Here is an 18,186-nt window from a genome sequence, read left to right as displayed (position 1 = left end):
TAACTGAAAGTACATGGATTCTTCTCTAGCCAAAAATTCTCAACATGAAAAAATTCTAATATGTAGCAGATGCATCAAGATGCCTAATAAAGATACGCTCACATATTTATAATTAACTATATGGATACTTTCTTTCTTAGAGTAGATGTGAATAAAATAAATATTTGGGGCCGGGATGTGGCTCAAGCGGTGGTACGCTCGCCTGGCATGCTTGCGGCCCGGGTTGGATCCTCAGCACCACATACAAACAAAGATGTTGTGTCCGCCAAGAACTGAAAAATAAATATTAAAAAAAATTCTCTCTCTCTCTAAAAAAAATAAATAAATAAACATTTAACAATAAATCAAACAAATAAATTTTTAAAAAAATAATAAATCACCTTAAACTGAGACTTCTTTTGTATTTTCTACAATGTAAGTATGAATCCCCCACAGAGGGGTAAATAATACCAAAAATAAATAGCCCTAGAACTAACCAACTAGACATATCCCGTTCATACTGTATTGAGGTGTTCTTACTATCAACAGAAGGAGTAGAAATGCTGCTTCTATTTTTTTTTTTTTGAGATGAAGAGTCATTCCTGGGAATTACAAGTCTTCAGGACCATTCTAATTATAACATTCTATATTTACAAACAGAGTTTAGACAGAGATATCATTCAAAGACCTAGCCTAGGAAGTAACCTTTGTAGATCATGGACTCATTAGGAATGCTCACTTCTGACTAGTAAGATGTTGTCATAACTGAAATTTGTTCTTTAATAAAATACATGGCTGCTGGGACATAACACTGAATAGAAAGCAAATTAAATAGTTTGTATTAGATTAATTTTGGATTCTCAATTCTGGTTAACCCAAGGAAATAAGGCTATTGCCTTCTTAAATCATTTGGCATCACCTCAAAATGTTTAACAATCACACCTCTTCATCCCAGCACATTCAACTCCAGGTATATGCCTAAGGGAAATTCTAGCACACTTGCAAAACGTGTCCACAAAGGCTGCTAACAACACTTTTCATGCTAGTAAAAAGGTAAAAACTCAGGCTGCAAAAGTCTATTGACAGAGAAAGAAATAAATAAGTTGTGGCTTGTTCGCTGCCCAGTGTAATATTACACAATGAATTACAGCTGCAGACAGTAACACAGATTAATTTTAGGAGCATAATGCTGAGTGAAAAAATCACATTTTTGCAGACTTTATATAGCATGGCCCATCTTTTATAAAGCTCAAAAACAAGAAAAGCTAAATACCATATTCTTTAGACATGTGTATGTAAAAAATGAGAATATAAAGGATAAAAGGAGGCAGGATGGTGAGTGAAGGGTAAATGGAAGTGATTGCTAATGACCTGAGATCTGATTTGGATAGTGTGTTGTGATTAGTTATTATATCATGCTTTGTTTAGCATATAAACACTTTAGTATCTATCATTATTATATTAAAAAGAAAAATAAATATAAACAATTTTAAAATATAATCAAAAGTTGACTAAATACTATGAATGATCCAGTAAATATTATTCTCCTCTAACATTTTAAGCATGATCCACTCATTCATTTACTCATTCTTAACCCTAGTGAGGATATTCAATATATCTGTCACTAGCCAGGTACCAAAGATGAACAAGATAACCCTTTAAGAGTTTACAATCCAGTGGAATAATTCTTATGTGATCACAATTCTCTATAAATAGGAAAAATAACGAAAAATGTTATCTTAAAAACACCTAGCACATAGCAAGTGCTTGAAAATTATGATTATCATTATTATCACTATTGTTATTTGATCGGGGGGGTGGGGAAGCCTTGAGGATGTAGACACTGAGCACTTATTCTCCATGGAAAGCATTTTCTTTCTTGCTAAACCATTGTGTACACAATAATGGATGTTTCTGTTTCATATGGCGCCTCTGGATAAGTAGAACTTGAAAGGTAAGAGAACAAAGCAAACCAAATACTATTTAATCTAAGCTCTCCACCATACCGCCTGTTCTTTTAATATTTACTCTCTTTATAAATGTTTGCCCTTCACTTCAGTCTAATAATTCTAAGAATGCAATTTCCTCACAGAGTTCAACTTATCTTTAGAAAATGAAAACTAGGAATATTTAATGGGACAAACAGAAAAGCTAAAATACAACACATAACATAAGAGACTTGCAATGCTGCTAATTGAGTCAAATGGCCATTTAAATCCAATAGCCCACCTTTAAACATTTGAGATAAAGTGAGATACCATATCAAAAGAAGTAACTCATACACACATCAACTGGTGATGCTTCAGTCTCAAATTGAAGTAAAGATATAAGTACAATCTATTAACTACAAAGTATGAAAGCTAAAAAGAAGTTAAATTTAGCACAGCAAACTACACATTTCTATATCCATCAGCAGAATAATCACTCTTGTATAGATAGACTTCAAAGTAACTTCTGGAATCTTCATTCATGGCCAAAAATAATTTTTCAGAGTTTGGTGGAATAATACACAAAACCTAAAATTGTATAAAGCCAAGAGTTTAGATGCAAAATGTCCCCCACAAGCCATGCAGTTTTCAAATTAAATTCTCAACCTAGTAATGCTCACCACAGGAAATTCCAAAAATATCTCCACCAAATGGGTAATTAGAAAAGAGAAACAAACGCAGCCCTTGGCACAGGTTCCCCTCATGAACAGAACCCTGTGGGTACACTTCACACCAGGCCATCTGTTGTTGCATGATGGAGTGTTAATGGATGGTTGAGACAAGTGACTAATTTCTCTGAGGAGAGCAACTCGTTATTCAAAGCAGCCTCACAGAGTAAGTTCTAACTGAACTGTGCATTTTATTAGAGTCAGGGGAGAGGAAAGACTCTTATTTAATCATTTGATGTGCTTATTACAAATTGCCAAAAATTAAAGTGAATCCCTCTAATCCCTCTAGGGGTAAAAATACATCAATACCAAAGCACAGATCAAGATGGCCAGCCAAACATTATTTGATTTGGATTTGGAAAAAGTAGGAAACTTCCAGAACCATGAGACAAACAGGCAGGAAATTCATGCTAGTAATTATAATTGCCAGATAAAATGAAGAGATCCGTTAATTATGAATTTCAGATCAACTGAGAAATTTTCTTTTCTTTCTTCAATGCTTAGTTAGCCTAAAAATTTTCCATTAGGGAACACCCAGGGGATGGATTACCACACCCGTTGAGATGTTAAGGTGGGGTTCTCCATCAGGCATATGCAGCTATCAGTATTGACTTTGTATAGATTAGAAAACAGCACTCAATCATCAAAATATTTTATTACCTTATGCCAGAAACTTATCATAACACTGAGTGCTGCCCTCTAAAGATGTGCAGTACACATCTGGCTATCTCTGTGTGGTAGTCCTGCTGGCCTCCCCCACATTCCAAATATTGTATGACCCATGCAATATTTTGAATATACCTATACTAAAATGTTTGTTCTTGTTTATCTAAAACTCAAAATTAACTAGGCATCCTTTGTTTTATCTGCTAAATCTATAGCCCTACTAGTAATGGGTTCCAACATTTCTAGCAGCATTGACTAGACTCAAAGTAGAAATATGATCACCTCATAGTGAATAGCAACATACTCTCCAAAACAAATGGTACAGTATGCAATAATATATAATGAATATGACCATGATAACATTATCGAAATTCATGGACTATTAGAATTTATTTGGTTAAAGTATACACTGAAACGTGGAAAGTTATAGCACAAACTTATATATTGAAATGTTTCATCATTTGCTAACATATTCTAATGACTTTTCAACATATAGCTATTAACTACCTGCCACTTGTTATTTTCATTAATGTATTCATTTTTATGCACTATTCCAGGTACATTTTTCAGCATTTGAAAAATAAAAATAAACAAAATAAGACTATATCCTCATTACCTTTCAAAGGAAGAAGACCATACTAGTCTTCCTTTCCAGAAGCACAGAACCAGTAGATTTTATACACACACACACACACACACACACACACACACACACACGCTCATGTAATTATAAGAGGAAATTTGTTAGATCAACTCAGACAATCAGAGGCTGGATAGTTTCCCAATGGCCACCTGCAGACTGGAGAGCTGGGGAAACCAGTAGCTGTTCAATCCAAGAAGCTGAAAGCTTCAGAAAAAGAGGGACCAATGATGCAGCCCCAGTCCAAAGTGGAAGACCTGGGAGTCTGCTGAAGAGTCACTGGTGCAAGTCTGTATTCAAAGGCTAAAAGGGTCCTGAAATGTGATGTCTATGGATGACATCAATAGCAAAAAAAAAAAAATGTACCTTCTATAGAAGGGTCAAGCTTGAGCACACATGAGCTTCCCCCTTCTTCACATTTCATTCATTCTGGGCCCCTGGTCTGTTTGATGGTGATACCTACATTTAGGGTGAGTCTTCCCCACTCAGTTTGCTGACCCTCATGCCCATCTTCTCTAGAAGCATCCTCACAGACACACCCAGAGGTATGCTTTACCAATTTTCTTGGCATCTCTCAATCCAGCCAAATTGACAATCAAGATTAACCATCACAAAGACAGAAAAACAAATTAACAGATGGAAATATGATGCATCAGATATGAAGTGAAGCAGTAAAAATAAAGCCAAGTAAGAAAGACAGAAGGTGTTGGGAAATGGAGTGAATAATAGTATTTACATAGGGTAAAAGTGAAAACCCTTTCTGATAAGATGACAATTCAAATAGAGATCTGAAAAACATGAGGGAGCAAGTCATGTAAGTAAGAATGTCCCATGAATGATAAATTCCTGGTGCAGTTCACACACAGCAGGAGACCAGTGTGTTCAGAGTGACAGAGGGGAAAGTGGTAGGAAATGAGGTCAGGAAGTTGATGTTTGAAGGAATTCTTTAAATAACTTGGGATTTTACATTAAGGGAAAAAGGAATTACTGAAAAGTTTAGAACTCTGTCCAGGATCCCATCACTGTTCAGTTCGCCATTGTTTCCTAGCCTCTGTGTAGGATAAACTACAGGCTAGAAAGAGGAGGCAACAGACAACAGACAACGGAATAAGGTGGAAGATAGTAGCAGTGAGGTCAAAACAAGTGTTTTAGACAGCTTTTTCACTGCTGTGACTAAATGATCTGACAAGAACAATGGTGGAGGAGGAAAAGTTTATTTGAGGGCTCACAGTTTCAGAGGTCTTAGTTCATAGAAGTCCGGCCCCATTTCTTGGGGCTTGAGGTGAGGCTGAAAGAACATCATGGCAGGGGAGTTTGACAGACGGAAGTAGCCCACATGAGGATCAGATATCAGAGAGACTCCACATTCCAGATACAAAATTATACCCCATAGCCACACCCCACATTGAACCACTTCCTCCAGCCACACCCCACCTGCCTCCAGTTACCACTCAGTTAATCATATCAGGGATTAATTCACTGATTAGGTTAAGGCTATAACTCATCATTTCTCCTCCAAACTTTCTTGCATTGTCTCACACATGAGCTTTTGCAGGACACCTCACATCCAAACCATAACAAGTAGTTGGATATACTTCAAAGATAGCATCAACCAAGAAGGAAAAGGAACATAATCCCTGCACTCAAGGATTTTTCTCTACCAATAGCTGACATTTATTATCTGTGTGCCACCAATTATATATATACAAGCCAAATTCTTTACATGCATAATCTCATTAGTCTTCTCAACAATTCCATGAGAAAACTGAGGCTAAGAGAAGCTATTTGCTCCACGCCATATGGCTAATAAGTAAAAGCAGAGGAGGAACTCAAATTTTTAAAAATCTTCATTATTCTAAATATTAACTTATATTAATTGCATAAATTAATGGGTTTAACTGTGACATATCCGTATATGCATATACCATGATTTAATGATATCCATATTCCCTACTAACCTTTCTTTTTTTTATGTTTGGTTTTTAGTTGTAGTTGGACACAATACCTTTATTTAATTTATTTATATGTGGTGCTGTGGATCAAACCCAGGGCCTCGCACATGCTAGGCGAATGCTCTATAACTGAGCCACAACCTCAGCCCCTCCTATTAACCTTTCTTAATTCTGCTCTCTCTCCCTCTTCATGTCCCCTCCCCATTTCCTGATAGTCTTATCTACTTTTCTGTCATCTTTTCTCTCTTTCTTCAGTTTCCACATATGAGAGAAGACATATGATACTTGACTTTCTGTGTCTGGCTTATTTCACTTAACATGATGTCTTCCAATTCCACCCATTTCCTGCAAGTGACGTGATATCTTCTTTACAACTGAATAATATTCCTCTGTGTATATGTACTATATTTCTGTATGTGTTCACAATGATGGGCACCTAGGCTGATTCCATAATTTGACCATTGTGAGTAGTGCCACAATAAAGATAGGTATGCAGGTATCTCCTATGTACACTGACATCATTTCCTTTGACTACACACCCAGGACTGTATAGCTACATCATATGGTAGTTCTATTTTTAGCTTTTGAGAAACCTCCATACTGTTTTCCACAGTAGGTGTTCTCCAATTTACATACACATCAATAGTGTATAAGTGTTCCTTTTTCTGCACATGTTCGCCAATATTTGCTTTTGTTTTTAATTTTGTTTTGTTTTGATAATAGCCATTCTGATTGGGGAGAGGTATAATCTCAACGTAGTTTTTATTTGCATTCCCTGATGGCTAAAAATATTGCACATTTTTTGCACATATTTATTGGCCATTTGTACTTCTTTTGAGAAATGTCTGTTCAAATCATTTGTCCATTTTTTGGATTGCATTACTAATTCTTTGGGTGTTCAATTTTGGGGTTTTTTTTAATATATTCTGCCTATCAATACTTTGTCAAATAAATAGCTTACAAAGATTTTCTCTCATTCTGTAGGTTGTCTCTTCTGTTCATTGTTTCTTATGCTGTGCAGGAGCTTCCTAATGTGATATAATATCATTTGTCAATCCTTGCTATTATTTCCCAAGTTGTTGGAGTTATATTGCATTCTATTTGGGAAGTTGTTGCCTCTGCCTATATCTTGGAGTATTTTCCCCTAATAGACTCAAAATTTCAGGTCTTATATTAAATTCTTTGATCTATTTTGAGTTGATTTTTATACCCAATACGAGATAAGAACCTAATTCTAATCTTCTATATGTGGATACTTAATTTTTCTAACAATACTTATTCCTAAGGGTAGCCTTTTCTCCAACTGTCTGATTTTGGCACCTTTGTTGAAAATCAGATAGCTGTAGATGCACAGATTTATTTGAGTCCTCTGTTCTAGTTCACTGGTCTATACGTCTGTTCTTATGTCAATGCCATGCTGATTTTGTCACTTTACATCTGTAGTATATTTTGAAATCAGTACTACAAGGTCTCTAGCATTGCTTTCATTTTTCTCGGGATTGCTTTGTCTACTTGGGGTCTTAGTGGACCTATAAAAATTTTATGATTGTTTTCTACAGTCCAGTGGAAAATGACATTGCTATTTTGATGGCAAGTGCATTCAATTTGTACATCAATTTCAACTGTATGACCATTATTACAATATTAATTCTTCCAATCCATTAACATGGGAGCTCTTACCATCTTCTAATGTCTTCAGTTTCTTTTTTCAGCATTCTGTAATTTTCACTGTAGAGGTCTTTTTCCTCCTTGGTTAGGTTTTTTCCTGAGATTGGTTGTTTGTTTTGTTTAGGCTATTGTAAATGGCATTATTTCCCTAATTTCTTTATCAGAAAGTTCATTATTGGTGTATAAAAAAGTTAGTGATTTTGTATGTTGATTTTTTATTTTGCTACTTTGCTGAATGTTTATCAGTTCTAAGAGCCTTTTGGGGAGTCTTCAAGGTCTTCTGAGTATAGAAAGAATCTTATCATCTGAAAATAAGGATAATATGACTTCTTCAATTCCTATTTCTATCCCTTTTATTTTTTTTTCTTTTGCCTAATTGCTCTGGCAAAATTTCAAATTCTATATATAATAAGAATGAATGTTATACTGAATAAGGGTTAAGAGTGAATATCCTTGCCTAATCCCTGATATTAGAGGAAATGCTTTCAGTTTTGTTGGCTATGGGCTTGTAGTATATAGTTTCTATTGTTGAGGTATAATCCCTCTATACCTAACTTATTCAGGGCTTTTATTATGTAATAATATTGAATTGTATCACAAGTTTTTGCTTGAGGTGATTATGTGATTTTTATCCTTGATTCTGTTTATGTGCTGTGTTTCATTTATTAATTTGCATATGTTGAACCATCCTTGCATCCCTGGAATGAAACTAACATGGTCATGGTGTCCGATCTTTTAAATGTGTTATTGAATTCGAATTCCAAGTATTTTATAAAGAATTTCTTTATCTATATTTTTTGAGGATATTGGTCTGCAGTTTGTTATTATTATTGTCCTGTCCTTACCACACTTTGGTAGGAGAATAATGCTGGTTTCATAGAATGAGTTTGGAAGGGAATAATTTAAGGATCATAACTGTTAGTTTTCAAAGTCTGGTAAAATTCTGTCCAGTCTTAGGCTTTTCTTTGTTGGGAGACTTATTATTGCTTCAGTCTCATAGCTTATTATTGATCATTTTAGGGGTTTTGGATCTCATTGTTTCAATTTTGAGAGCTCACATATTTCTAGAAATTTATCTATTTCTTCTGGATTGTCTATTTTATTGAAATATAATTTTTCAAAATAGTGCCTGATGAGTTTCTGGATTTCAGTGATATGTGTTATACCTTTTTCATGTCTTATTTTATTTACTTGAGTTTTCTCTTTCTTTTGGTTCCTTTTGCTAAGGAGTTACAATCTTGTTTATCTTTTCAAATAGCCAGTTCTTTTATTGATACTTTCAGTCTATATTTCATTTAGTTTAGCTCTGATCTTTATTCTTTCTTTTCTTCTATGTATTTTGGGTCTACTTTTTTCTTGTTTTTCTAGGACCTTAAGATGCTTTATTAAGCTGTTTATTAGAGACCTCTGAGTTGTTTTAATGCAGACACTCATTAAACTTCCTTCTTGGCACTGCTTTTTGCTGTAGCCCAGTTTCTGTTAAGTTTTGCTTCCATTTTTATTTGATTCCAAAATTTTTTAATTTCCTCCCTAATTTATTTAATTACCTACCATTCATTCAAAAGTATATTGTTCTTTCTCCATGTGTTAGTATAGTTTCTGTAGTTGCTCTTCCTGTTGGTTCCCATTTTCACTCCATTAAGATCTGATAAAATACAAGAAATTATTTCAATTATTTTTTGTATTTGCTGAGATTTGCTTTATGGCCTAAAATAGGAACTTAAATTTGACTGATACCAAATAATGGGCTATACACTAAGACTCTAAAGAAATATATGCTGTAGGTTCTACCTCATGGAGTTTGGGAGAGATTTTAGATAAATACATGAAATACTGTTAAATTACCATCCTACGCAGCCTGTTTCTTTCTAAGATTGAGAGCCAAGTGAGTGGTATTCATTTAAATGCTTTGCAAGTCCAAAGGAGCAGAGAAAGTATATGATTTAAGGAACTTAGAGAAGAATTCATGGGGAGCAAATACAAGCTGGGCCTAGTAGAAAGGGGAGCATTTGGACCAGGTGGAAAAGGGAAAGGGTGAAGAATATAAAGCAGTAGCAACAGAAATAAGTCTTAGAGTTTTAGAAATTAGCATGTTTCCAGGACAAAAAAAGTTAGCCAGCGTGATAGAAACAGTACCACACCAATGAAAATCTAAATCATCTTAAACAGTTTTGTCCAAGGATCTCTTTTAAGTGGAAGTGAAATGTACTGGTATTGATAAGTAAAACAAACAGGCTACAAATTTTCACAAAGAGCCATGAGGCTTTCTCATCTCTGCCTATTCTTAGTTTACATGCATATTATTTGACAGTTGCCTACCCACACAAAGAAAGAAAATTTAAGATTTGGTTATTAACCAGTCACTGATGCAGTGAGGGGGTGACATGTCAAAATTTACACACTATAGAACACATGCATAACAAACGCAGAGTCTTCATTCCTCTACAAAAGCACTGAACTTCCTGCCAAACACCCATTCTAGCATATGGCTGGGGGTGGGGTGGAGGCAGAACGTTAAAATGCCAATAAGAGGTGAATCATTCTCTTCTGATTCAAAATGGCCTCTTTTTTTAATTTTAAAGTCCATTTCAGGAAAACATTCAGCCAATTCAAAGTTCAAACATCTATCAGGGCTGTCATCCCTCTCTCAAAGTACTATCTCCCTCTTTTGCAAGACAGTTTCTGGAAACCGGGTAAAGCTCTCGTATGCCCAGGGAGTTGAAGGGGTAGGAGCTCTAATCCATCTGTGTGTGAGGTCCATATGGAGAGGAGGTGTAGGATACATGCCACAGTAACTTTATCTTGCCAGGTCTCTCAGCTTCTGTCCTTACTACTTTCTGCTTTTAGAATGTTCAGCTTGGGTGGCTTGTGGTCTGTTCTCTCAGCATGTCATAGGGTAGGTTGTTGCCCTTCACCCCCAAGTCTCCCTACCTCAGCCCTGGCAGATGCTTCAGATCCTCTGGCTCTCCTTTGCCCTCTTCTCCTGACCACACTTTGGCCTACCTGTATGGGCAACCTTATCCTCACCACAGAAAAACCACTGGTTCTGAGTCTCCACAAGAAGCATGGGTAGAATTGTAGATTTCCCTCCATGCTACACAGCTAAAGGCAGTAATTTAGAGATAAAAGCAATCTCCAGCACTGTCTCTACCCAAATATGCAGCCATGGTCACTTCATGTTGGCCCTGGGCAGGGGTGAGGGAGGCATGCTTCTGTGAAGTGGCCTCTCTCCTGAGAATCAAACAGAAAATGAGGGCCCAAGCTATCTCTATTTTCACTGTGCTCCCCAATCTAGCTGAGATTTATTATAGTCTCTGACAAACATCTTCTGAGTGTCTTCTTTAAACAGCTTTATTGTGGTATAAGTCATATGACATAAAACTTACCCATCTTAAGTCCACATATCAGTGCATTTTAGTAAAATTATACAGTTGTACGACCAGGACCACCATGCAGTTGTAGAACTCATGCATCACTCTAAGATTTTCCCTCATATCCATTTGCCATCAATGTTCATTTCTTACCCCAAACTCCTGCAACCCCTGCTCTATGTGGAGAGAAACTCTGCCTTCTGTGTGGAGAGAAAAGACTTCCACTCCTGGTATATTGGACCATATTTTTAAAACCAATTTTTCAGCCAGGCACAGCAGTGCATGCCTATAATATTAGCAGCTCAGAAGGCTGAGGCAGGAGGTCCCAAGTCCAAAGCAAGCCTCAGCAACTTAATGAAGCCCTGAATAACTAAATGAGACCCTGTTTCAAAATAAAGAAGAAAAGGGGCTGGGGATGTGGTTCAGTGGTTAAAAGTCCCTAAATTCTATCCCTAATACCACAAAGAAAAAGAAAAATCTTCTGCTGAGGACAGTTAAAAATCTATATCATTTGAAATGATGATGAACAATAAATTGATATGGAAGTATCAGATTATAATCTAGGAAAATGTAGAACTTCACAAAGAAAAGATCAGCCAAAAAAAAAAAAAAAAACACTTTTTCCCTGAGAATGTTTATTCATATGAAGATACAGCTGTGAACAGAACTGGGCTATAGAGATTTCCTGGAATGAAGACAACTAAAGTAAAAGTCAGTGCAGGATGCCTGACAAACGCCACCACCCCTTTTTTAAGTTACAGTCCTTAGAGAAAGAGTGAACTGGAGGTAAGGAAACATTGTTCCATATTTGCAATCCAAGTATTATAAGAAAGTAATCTTTGAACTTGGATAAATCAGACATCCAAGATCACCAACATACAAAGAAACAAGACACTCATGGCATAAAGCAGGAGAAAAGAAATAATTAATACAAACTCACAAAGACTTCATATACTGGAGTCATCATAAAAATCATGCAAACTATAAAATAATTATGTATTTTTTAAAGAACTTTTTAATTTTAAAAATATAGCAATGGAATTTTATTCAGCCATAAAGAAAAAGAAGCTTATATTATTTCAGGAAAATGGATGGAAATTGAGAACATGATATTAAGTGATATAAGCCAAACTCAGAAGGTCAAAAGGCATGTTTTCTTTCATCTGAGGAAGCTAGAGATGAAAAGAAAGGTGAGGGTTGATCATGAAAAGCAAAGGGACATTAGTAGAATAGAGAAAAGGGACCAGGGGGTGGGAAAAGGACCAGGAAGAGGGAATGATATTGGCCTCTAGTTATATCACATGCACATACTAATATGTAACAACACATCCCACCATTATGACAGCTATAAAGCACCAATAAAAAATGTAGAGGAAGAAACTGAGAAAATATCAGAAAATAACTAGAAATTATAATATTACAAATTTTAAAGAGCTAACTAGCACTTCCAAAGCAGAAAAACAATAAAATTCTAATCCAACTATACATTTTCCAGTGTTTTGGGCAACCTTTAGCAAATTCTTTTCTTTTATTCCTCCCTGTTATTCTGTCCTCTAATCTTCCCCCAACTATTTTAAACTTTGTACCATGGAAACAGAAGGAACAGGATATTGGCATCTCATTAACAAGTTTGTCTTCATACAGCTTCTTATTCGGTGGTGTGTTAATGATTTGCTTTTGGAGGAGGAAATAAAATAATGTACCTCAAAATTGGACAGGGATTCTGTACTCATTAGATACTTTTTGCTACATGTCACAGAAATCCATCTTGGGCTAGCTTAAACATAGAAGAAAATCACCCTAACAACATCATGTTCTCATAGAACTCAAGTACAGAATTGTTCTCCAGCCTCAGAATAAAACTTGAAAAATTAGCGTAAACATTATCCCCTCTTCCAATCTTCCTTCCTCCTACCTCCATTTGTTTGTCTCAGCTTCTTGACTGCCTTTTCAACCACTGGAAGGAGAATGACCTCATATTCTCATTTCCTGGTCTACCATCACAATTGTTTGTGGCAAAAGGGCAGGGTTTTTACTATTTCCAGGATATGGAGATGTGCAAACAAAATATTGGATGTCCACTTTACAGACAACACTGGTTAAACTGAGAGAAGGTTTTCCTATGGGTTCTATAGGTCTGAATATCATTTTTATATAAATACATAAAACTATAACAAAAAAGGGAATGAAAAGCTTCTGCTTCTGGTCATGGCAAATAAATTGATTTGGATAACCCTTCCACTTCAGACAACTGATAAAGTAGGAAGGATTTTTTTTTATTAAAAAAACTTTTTTTTATCTCAGTGGATACTGGGTGTTTTAATCATAATCTGATATAAATATTTCCAGGGCTCCATATCATAATGAATGAGAGTACTTAAAAATATCAAAGAACAAATTAATTCCATAGTGTATAAAGTCTTTTAAAAATAACATTAAAAATATAAAAAAATGACCAAGGAATCATAACACAAAATGTCACAAGAGAAAAAACACAAATAGTCAATAAACAGATGAAAATATGGTCACCTTCATGAATATGTCATTTTATACAAGATTTTTTTCCATCATTGAACTGGTAAATATTAAGGAGATTAATTACAACCAGAGGTGAAAAAAGATGAAAAGACAGATACTCTTAAATGTGGGAGATGAAATGTTAAACTAATACAACTATATTAGTGGACAATTATTAAAAGTAATTAAAATTTCTGAATATGTATTTTTTAAATTTTCTTATGGGTGCTTATACTAACATAACTGGTGAGATTCACTGTTATATATTCATACATTATATAAAATAATGTGGCTGATTTCATTGCCCAGTACTAATACTCTTTGACACCATTCAAATTTATGTATCCATTCCACAATTTTGTAATTTTTAACTCATGAACAAAAATGTGTGTCTAAGGATTTTTCACCATAGAAGCCTGCTATTTATCATCAATAGGAGAACAGCTGAATAAATTCTGTGATGCTACTCTGCAGCAATTAAAAAAATAAGTTCTCTGTATATACATAAGTTTGGAAATATCACCAAATTGTACTTTTAGGTGTAAAACATAAATTGCCAAAAAGACCTTTCGATCTACATGGAAAACCAAAATTGTATTATTACATGGGACAAATAACAAGAAGGTACCCTTGAAATAAGTATTACAATTATCTGAGAGTGGGTACAGTTCAGAGTTCTGGGACAGGTAAATGATTAACGATATCTCAGTGGGACCAGGAGTAGTAAATAGCCCAAAGTCTGGAAGCAAAGGAAGCAAACTAATCAGCAAACTATCATCATCAAAAATATGTTGAAGGTCTAGGACCCCAAATAATACCATGCAGTGCCTGGAATTGAAACTACCCCAGAGAAAGGAACAAGAAAAACAAATTGAATCTTGCCAAGTAATTTGTGAAAGTTACTATAATGTGGGGAATTATGAATGCATTTATGTTCTGATCTATGATGAAGATGGGAAAACAGCAATAGTCTGTGGGATACACAAACAGGAAAAGAAAAAAAAAGAATGTTCTTTCTGAGTATCTTCATGACAAAACAACATAACTACACCGGATATAACATGCTGTGTTGTGCTATTCCATGGCCACTATCTCAGGCAAGACTAAACTAAGTCATTGGCTTCCTCTTTACTCACCACAATTGTGCATGAGAACAAAAAGTTCTATTAAGCAAATGTCTCATATTCAAAACTTTGAGAATTCTCAAAGCATAACTGAATACAAAAAGAACATCCTCAGCAAGCAGATGAAACAGTAATTGAAACGACAACAAAAACTAATGTTCCAATTTTACTCTAAAGAGAGAAAGAAAGAATGGAATCCCTGCTCCCAAAAAGATGTTCAATTCATCCCCTTTGCTTTCTCAGATGCTAGCTGAGTTAGTTGTTGGTTCTAATTCATCAAGACCATATTTATCAATCTCTGGAACAGAATCTTTTAGATATAAGAATGAAAAAATCTATCAAGACAAAAAATATAAAAAGCCCAATATAAAACAGCAATAGCATTTTCTTTCCATTGTACTTTGATACAAATGTATGGCAAATATTCTTTTGATTTTTATTACAATAAATCATTTCTATCCATGTATGGATAATGTGATAGATCATCTCACAGCTCAACAATGTATGTGGATCACAAATTAACATATTTAGCTGTTTTTCTTCTCTCGATCTTTTTTTTTTTTTCATTCATACCTCCTGCCAAGGAAACAAGGTATGAGGCACTTTTTTAAAATTATAAAGCAAAGAAAACCTTTTTTGTATCCTCTCTTGTCTATTCCTGCTGCACCTTCTTTCTCCTCTTTGCCCTTTAATTAAAATAAAACTTTCGCTGCCCCCAGCAGATCGTGAGAGTATATACCTATTTCATCTTTCCAATACTGAATATTATATCTTTTGAAACTTTAGGCTAGTTCAATAATAAAAATATGGTAAGATTATTAAAGTTCAATTACTTCAACTATTAGTAAATTAGAAGTATATTTTTGAAGATTTATAGTGAAGTATTCAAAATTTTTTATAAGAATATATATTAACTTAGTTTTTATTATAGTGTTCTTTTCCTATTTTGTAGTTCATATCTTGATCAAACAAAATTCATTTTATATACAGAAATATTTACTTTTATGTAATCAGTACAATCTTTTTGTTTTCTTATCTCAGAAAGGCCTTTCTCACCCCCACATTAAGTTATTATATAGAATTACTTAATTCTATATGTTGTTATATAATTATTATATATTGTATATATTATTTTAATTAATTTAAGCATATATTAATATTGAGCTTATTTATCTGGTATCCATTAAGAAATTGGAGGGGGGATAATAGAAAACTATGACCCAATAACTATTACCTGGGCAAAGCCTAAATGTTTTAAATATATCATTATTTCACATTCTTTTTAAACAGAAATTGTCTTTATTTTAAATCACACATTGTAAAACATCCCCCCCTAAAAAAAATTACCATTTAGATGACAGAATCATAATCTATCTCAGAAAGAACAGTAAAGTTATCTGAGCTCTTGAAACTTTTTATTATTTCAAAGTTAGTAGCTTCAACTCATTGTTTTAACCTTAGCAACTACAATTGCAATTTTTTAAGAAGAAACAATATCATTCAGGTTAATACTAGGAATATTGTGCTGTCTGGTCATAGCTGGATATTGCCAATGTTAAATCAAACATCAACGGGAAAAACGTTGACACACACAAAAGAACAATGAGGAGAAACATGCTAGACAACATTTGAAGAAAAAGGCTGAAGTAAAATGCACAGTTATTTTCATTTCATGGAAGCAGAAATCTATATATGTATTCTAATTAGATATCTGCTTCATTCTCATTTTTGTGTTCCTAAGAAACTATCAGACCACTTTCCTCTAATATTATGGACAAGATACTTGGATGAATTTCTCTATTGCAATACAAGTCCCTGTCCTCAATAAATTACAACAATCATGCTTTTGGATGTATTGCTGAAATCTTAAGAAAGTAAATGAAATCTCTAAGACCAAGAGAGAAAAAGAGCCAAAGTAGAAAAACAGTGAGGCGAAACCTGCAAAAAGTCATGTTTGCATTTCCCTAGGCAAATAACCTTAGAAACAGGTTTGTGGACTAAACTCCCAGCTTTCCAAACCTGAGGCCCCTGAATGTGGCCAACATGGCTCAGGAGGGAAAGTAGTCTCAGGTCAGTAGCAACCCCTGGCTGTAGTCAAAGCAAATAGCTTTCATACATATTTCACTGTCCCTGCCTTCTCTAACTCTCACTGCCTCTGGTTTATCCCATAGTCTTTTCTTTTTCTTTTTCTTTCTTTCTATTTTTTTTTTATTCAAAGACTAAAAAACATTCATGCTGGGCCACAAAGCTAAAGCTAATTTGTCCTTTTTAAATTGTTTTCCTCTTTATCTTTCAAAACATATTCTACTTTCTCTTTGCCTTATCTATACCACCAAGGTCTCTTCACCTTCTTTTACTGTCTTTTGGATGCACTTTTGAATCAATTAAAATCATGTCTTCTGGTTTTGTTCCTTTGGTTTTTCTTTTTTCATAGTTTTTTTTATTTTGTTTATGCACTATTAATTATGTGATATCTGAGAGTCTATCTAACCTACATATGGGGGTTCATCACAAGGGTCATTTTGGTTTACTATATAACCTAGTTGTTTTATGAACAAAATCCCAAGGTTGCATAGCTACTTCAAAACTGATTTTTACATTTAATTATTTCAGTTTCACTTTTAAAATTGAACAAGAATTTATTGAGAACCAAAATTGAAGTAGCATTTTTTTAAAGTAGCTCCATTCAGATAAAAACTGAAATTTTCAATCATTAGAATTATGCCTTCACAATCTAAAACATCTGGATGACTGATGTTGATTTAGAATTTTGTTCTGAATGTTTAGTATTGCATAAAAGTAGACACATTTCATATTTATATTCACTTTATATTTTCTGCAAAAGAAAGCCATGTAATAGTCTATAATTCAGTTTGTATAAGTTCTTTCAATCAACTTCTACTTAACTGACTCACTGGACTAATCAAAAGTTTCCTTTCCTTCTTTAAAACTTATTGATGCCAGCTGTGTTAGTAGACACTTCCTGATGTGTGCCTGTTCTTCTGCCCCCACCCCATTGAGTTATACATCAAAGCGCTGTTTCTTCCCAGAGCTGCTGATATCAGTTGTATTTATTGTGTAATTAACACATAATCTGATTAAATAGTATGTAAACTGAAGAAGTATGAACATTAAAAAGGAACTAGTTTCTCTGAACAACTCATTAACTACCTTAGAAAAGTTCAATAAAATTTAATGTAAAATTGCTATTGAATGGATTGTGGGAAAGGCCAATTTAAAGATAAGGAACAAAATCATAAAATTCTATGAATTTTTTTCATAATATATATTGCAGAGTAGTTGAATTATTACTTCACTTATAAGAAAGAAACAGGGGGTGGCAAATGCTGCATTGTGGGTAGGATTTATGGAGGAATCAGAAGAGAGAACTCCATTCAACCAAACCCATGAAGTCTTTACACTGCATCTAGAAGAGACTGAAACACTTCTCAATATCCCTCCATCTATACCAGTAAACTGAAACTGATTTATCATCCTGATACCATACTACCTTCTCCAATGGGCAATGTTAGGCCCACCCTAAATGACTGCTCTAATTCTCTTCTTGAGAAATACCGTAACACATAAGAAGAAGAATAACAGGCCAAAAGTA

This window comes from Marmota marmota, unplaced genomic scaffold, assembly GCF_001458135.2.
Source record: "Marmota marmota marmota unplaced genomic scaffold, marMar, whole genome shotgun sequence".
NCBI classification, from domain to species: Eukaryota; Metazoa; Chordata; class Mammalia; order Rodentia; family Sciuridae; genus Marmota; species Marmota marmota.
This window is presented reverse-complemented; position numbering follows the sequence as displayed.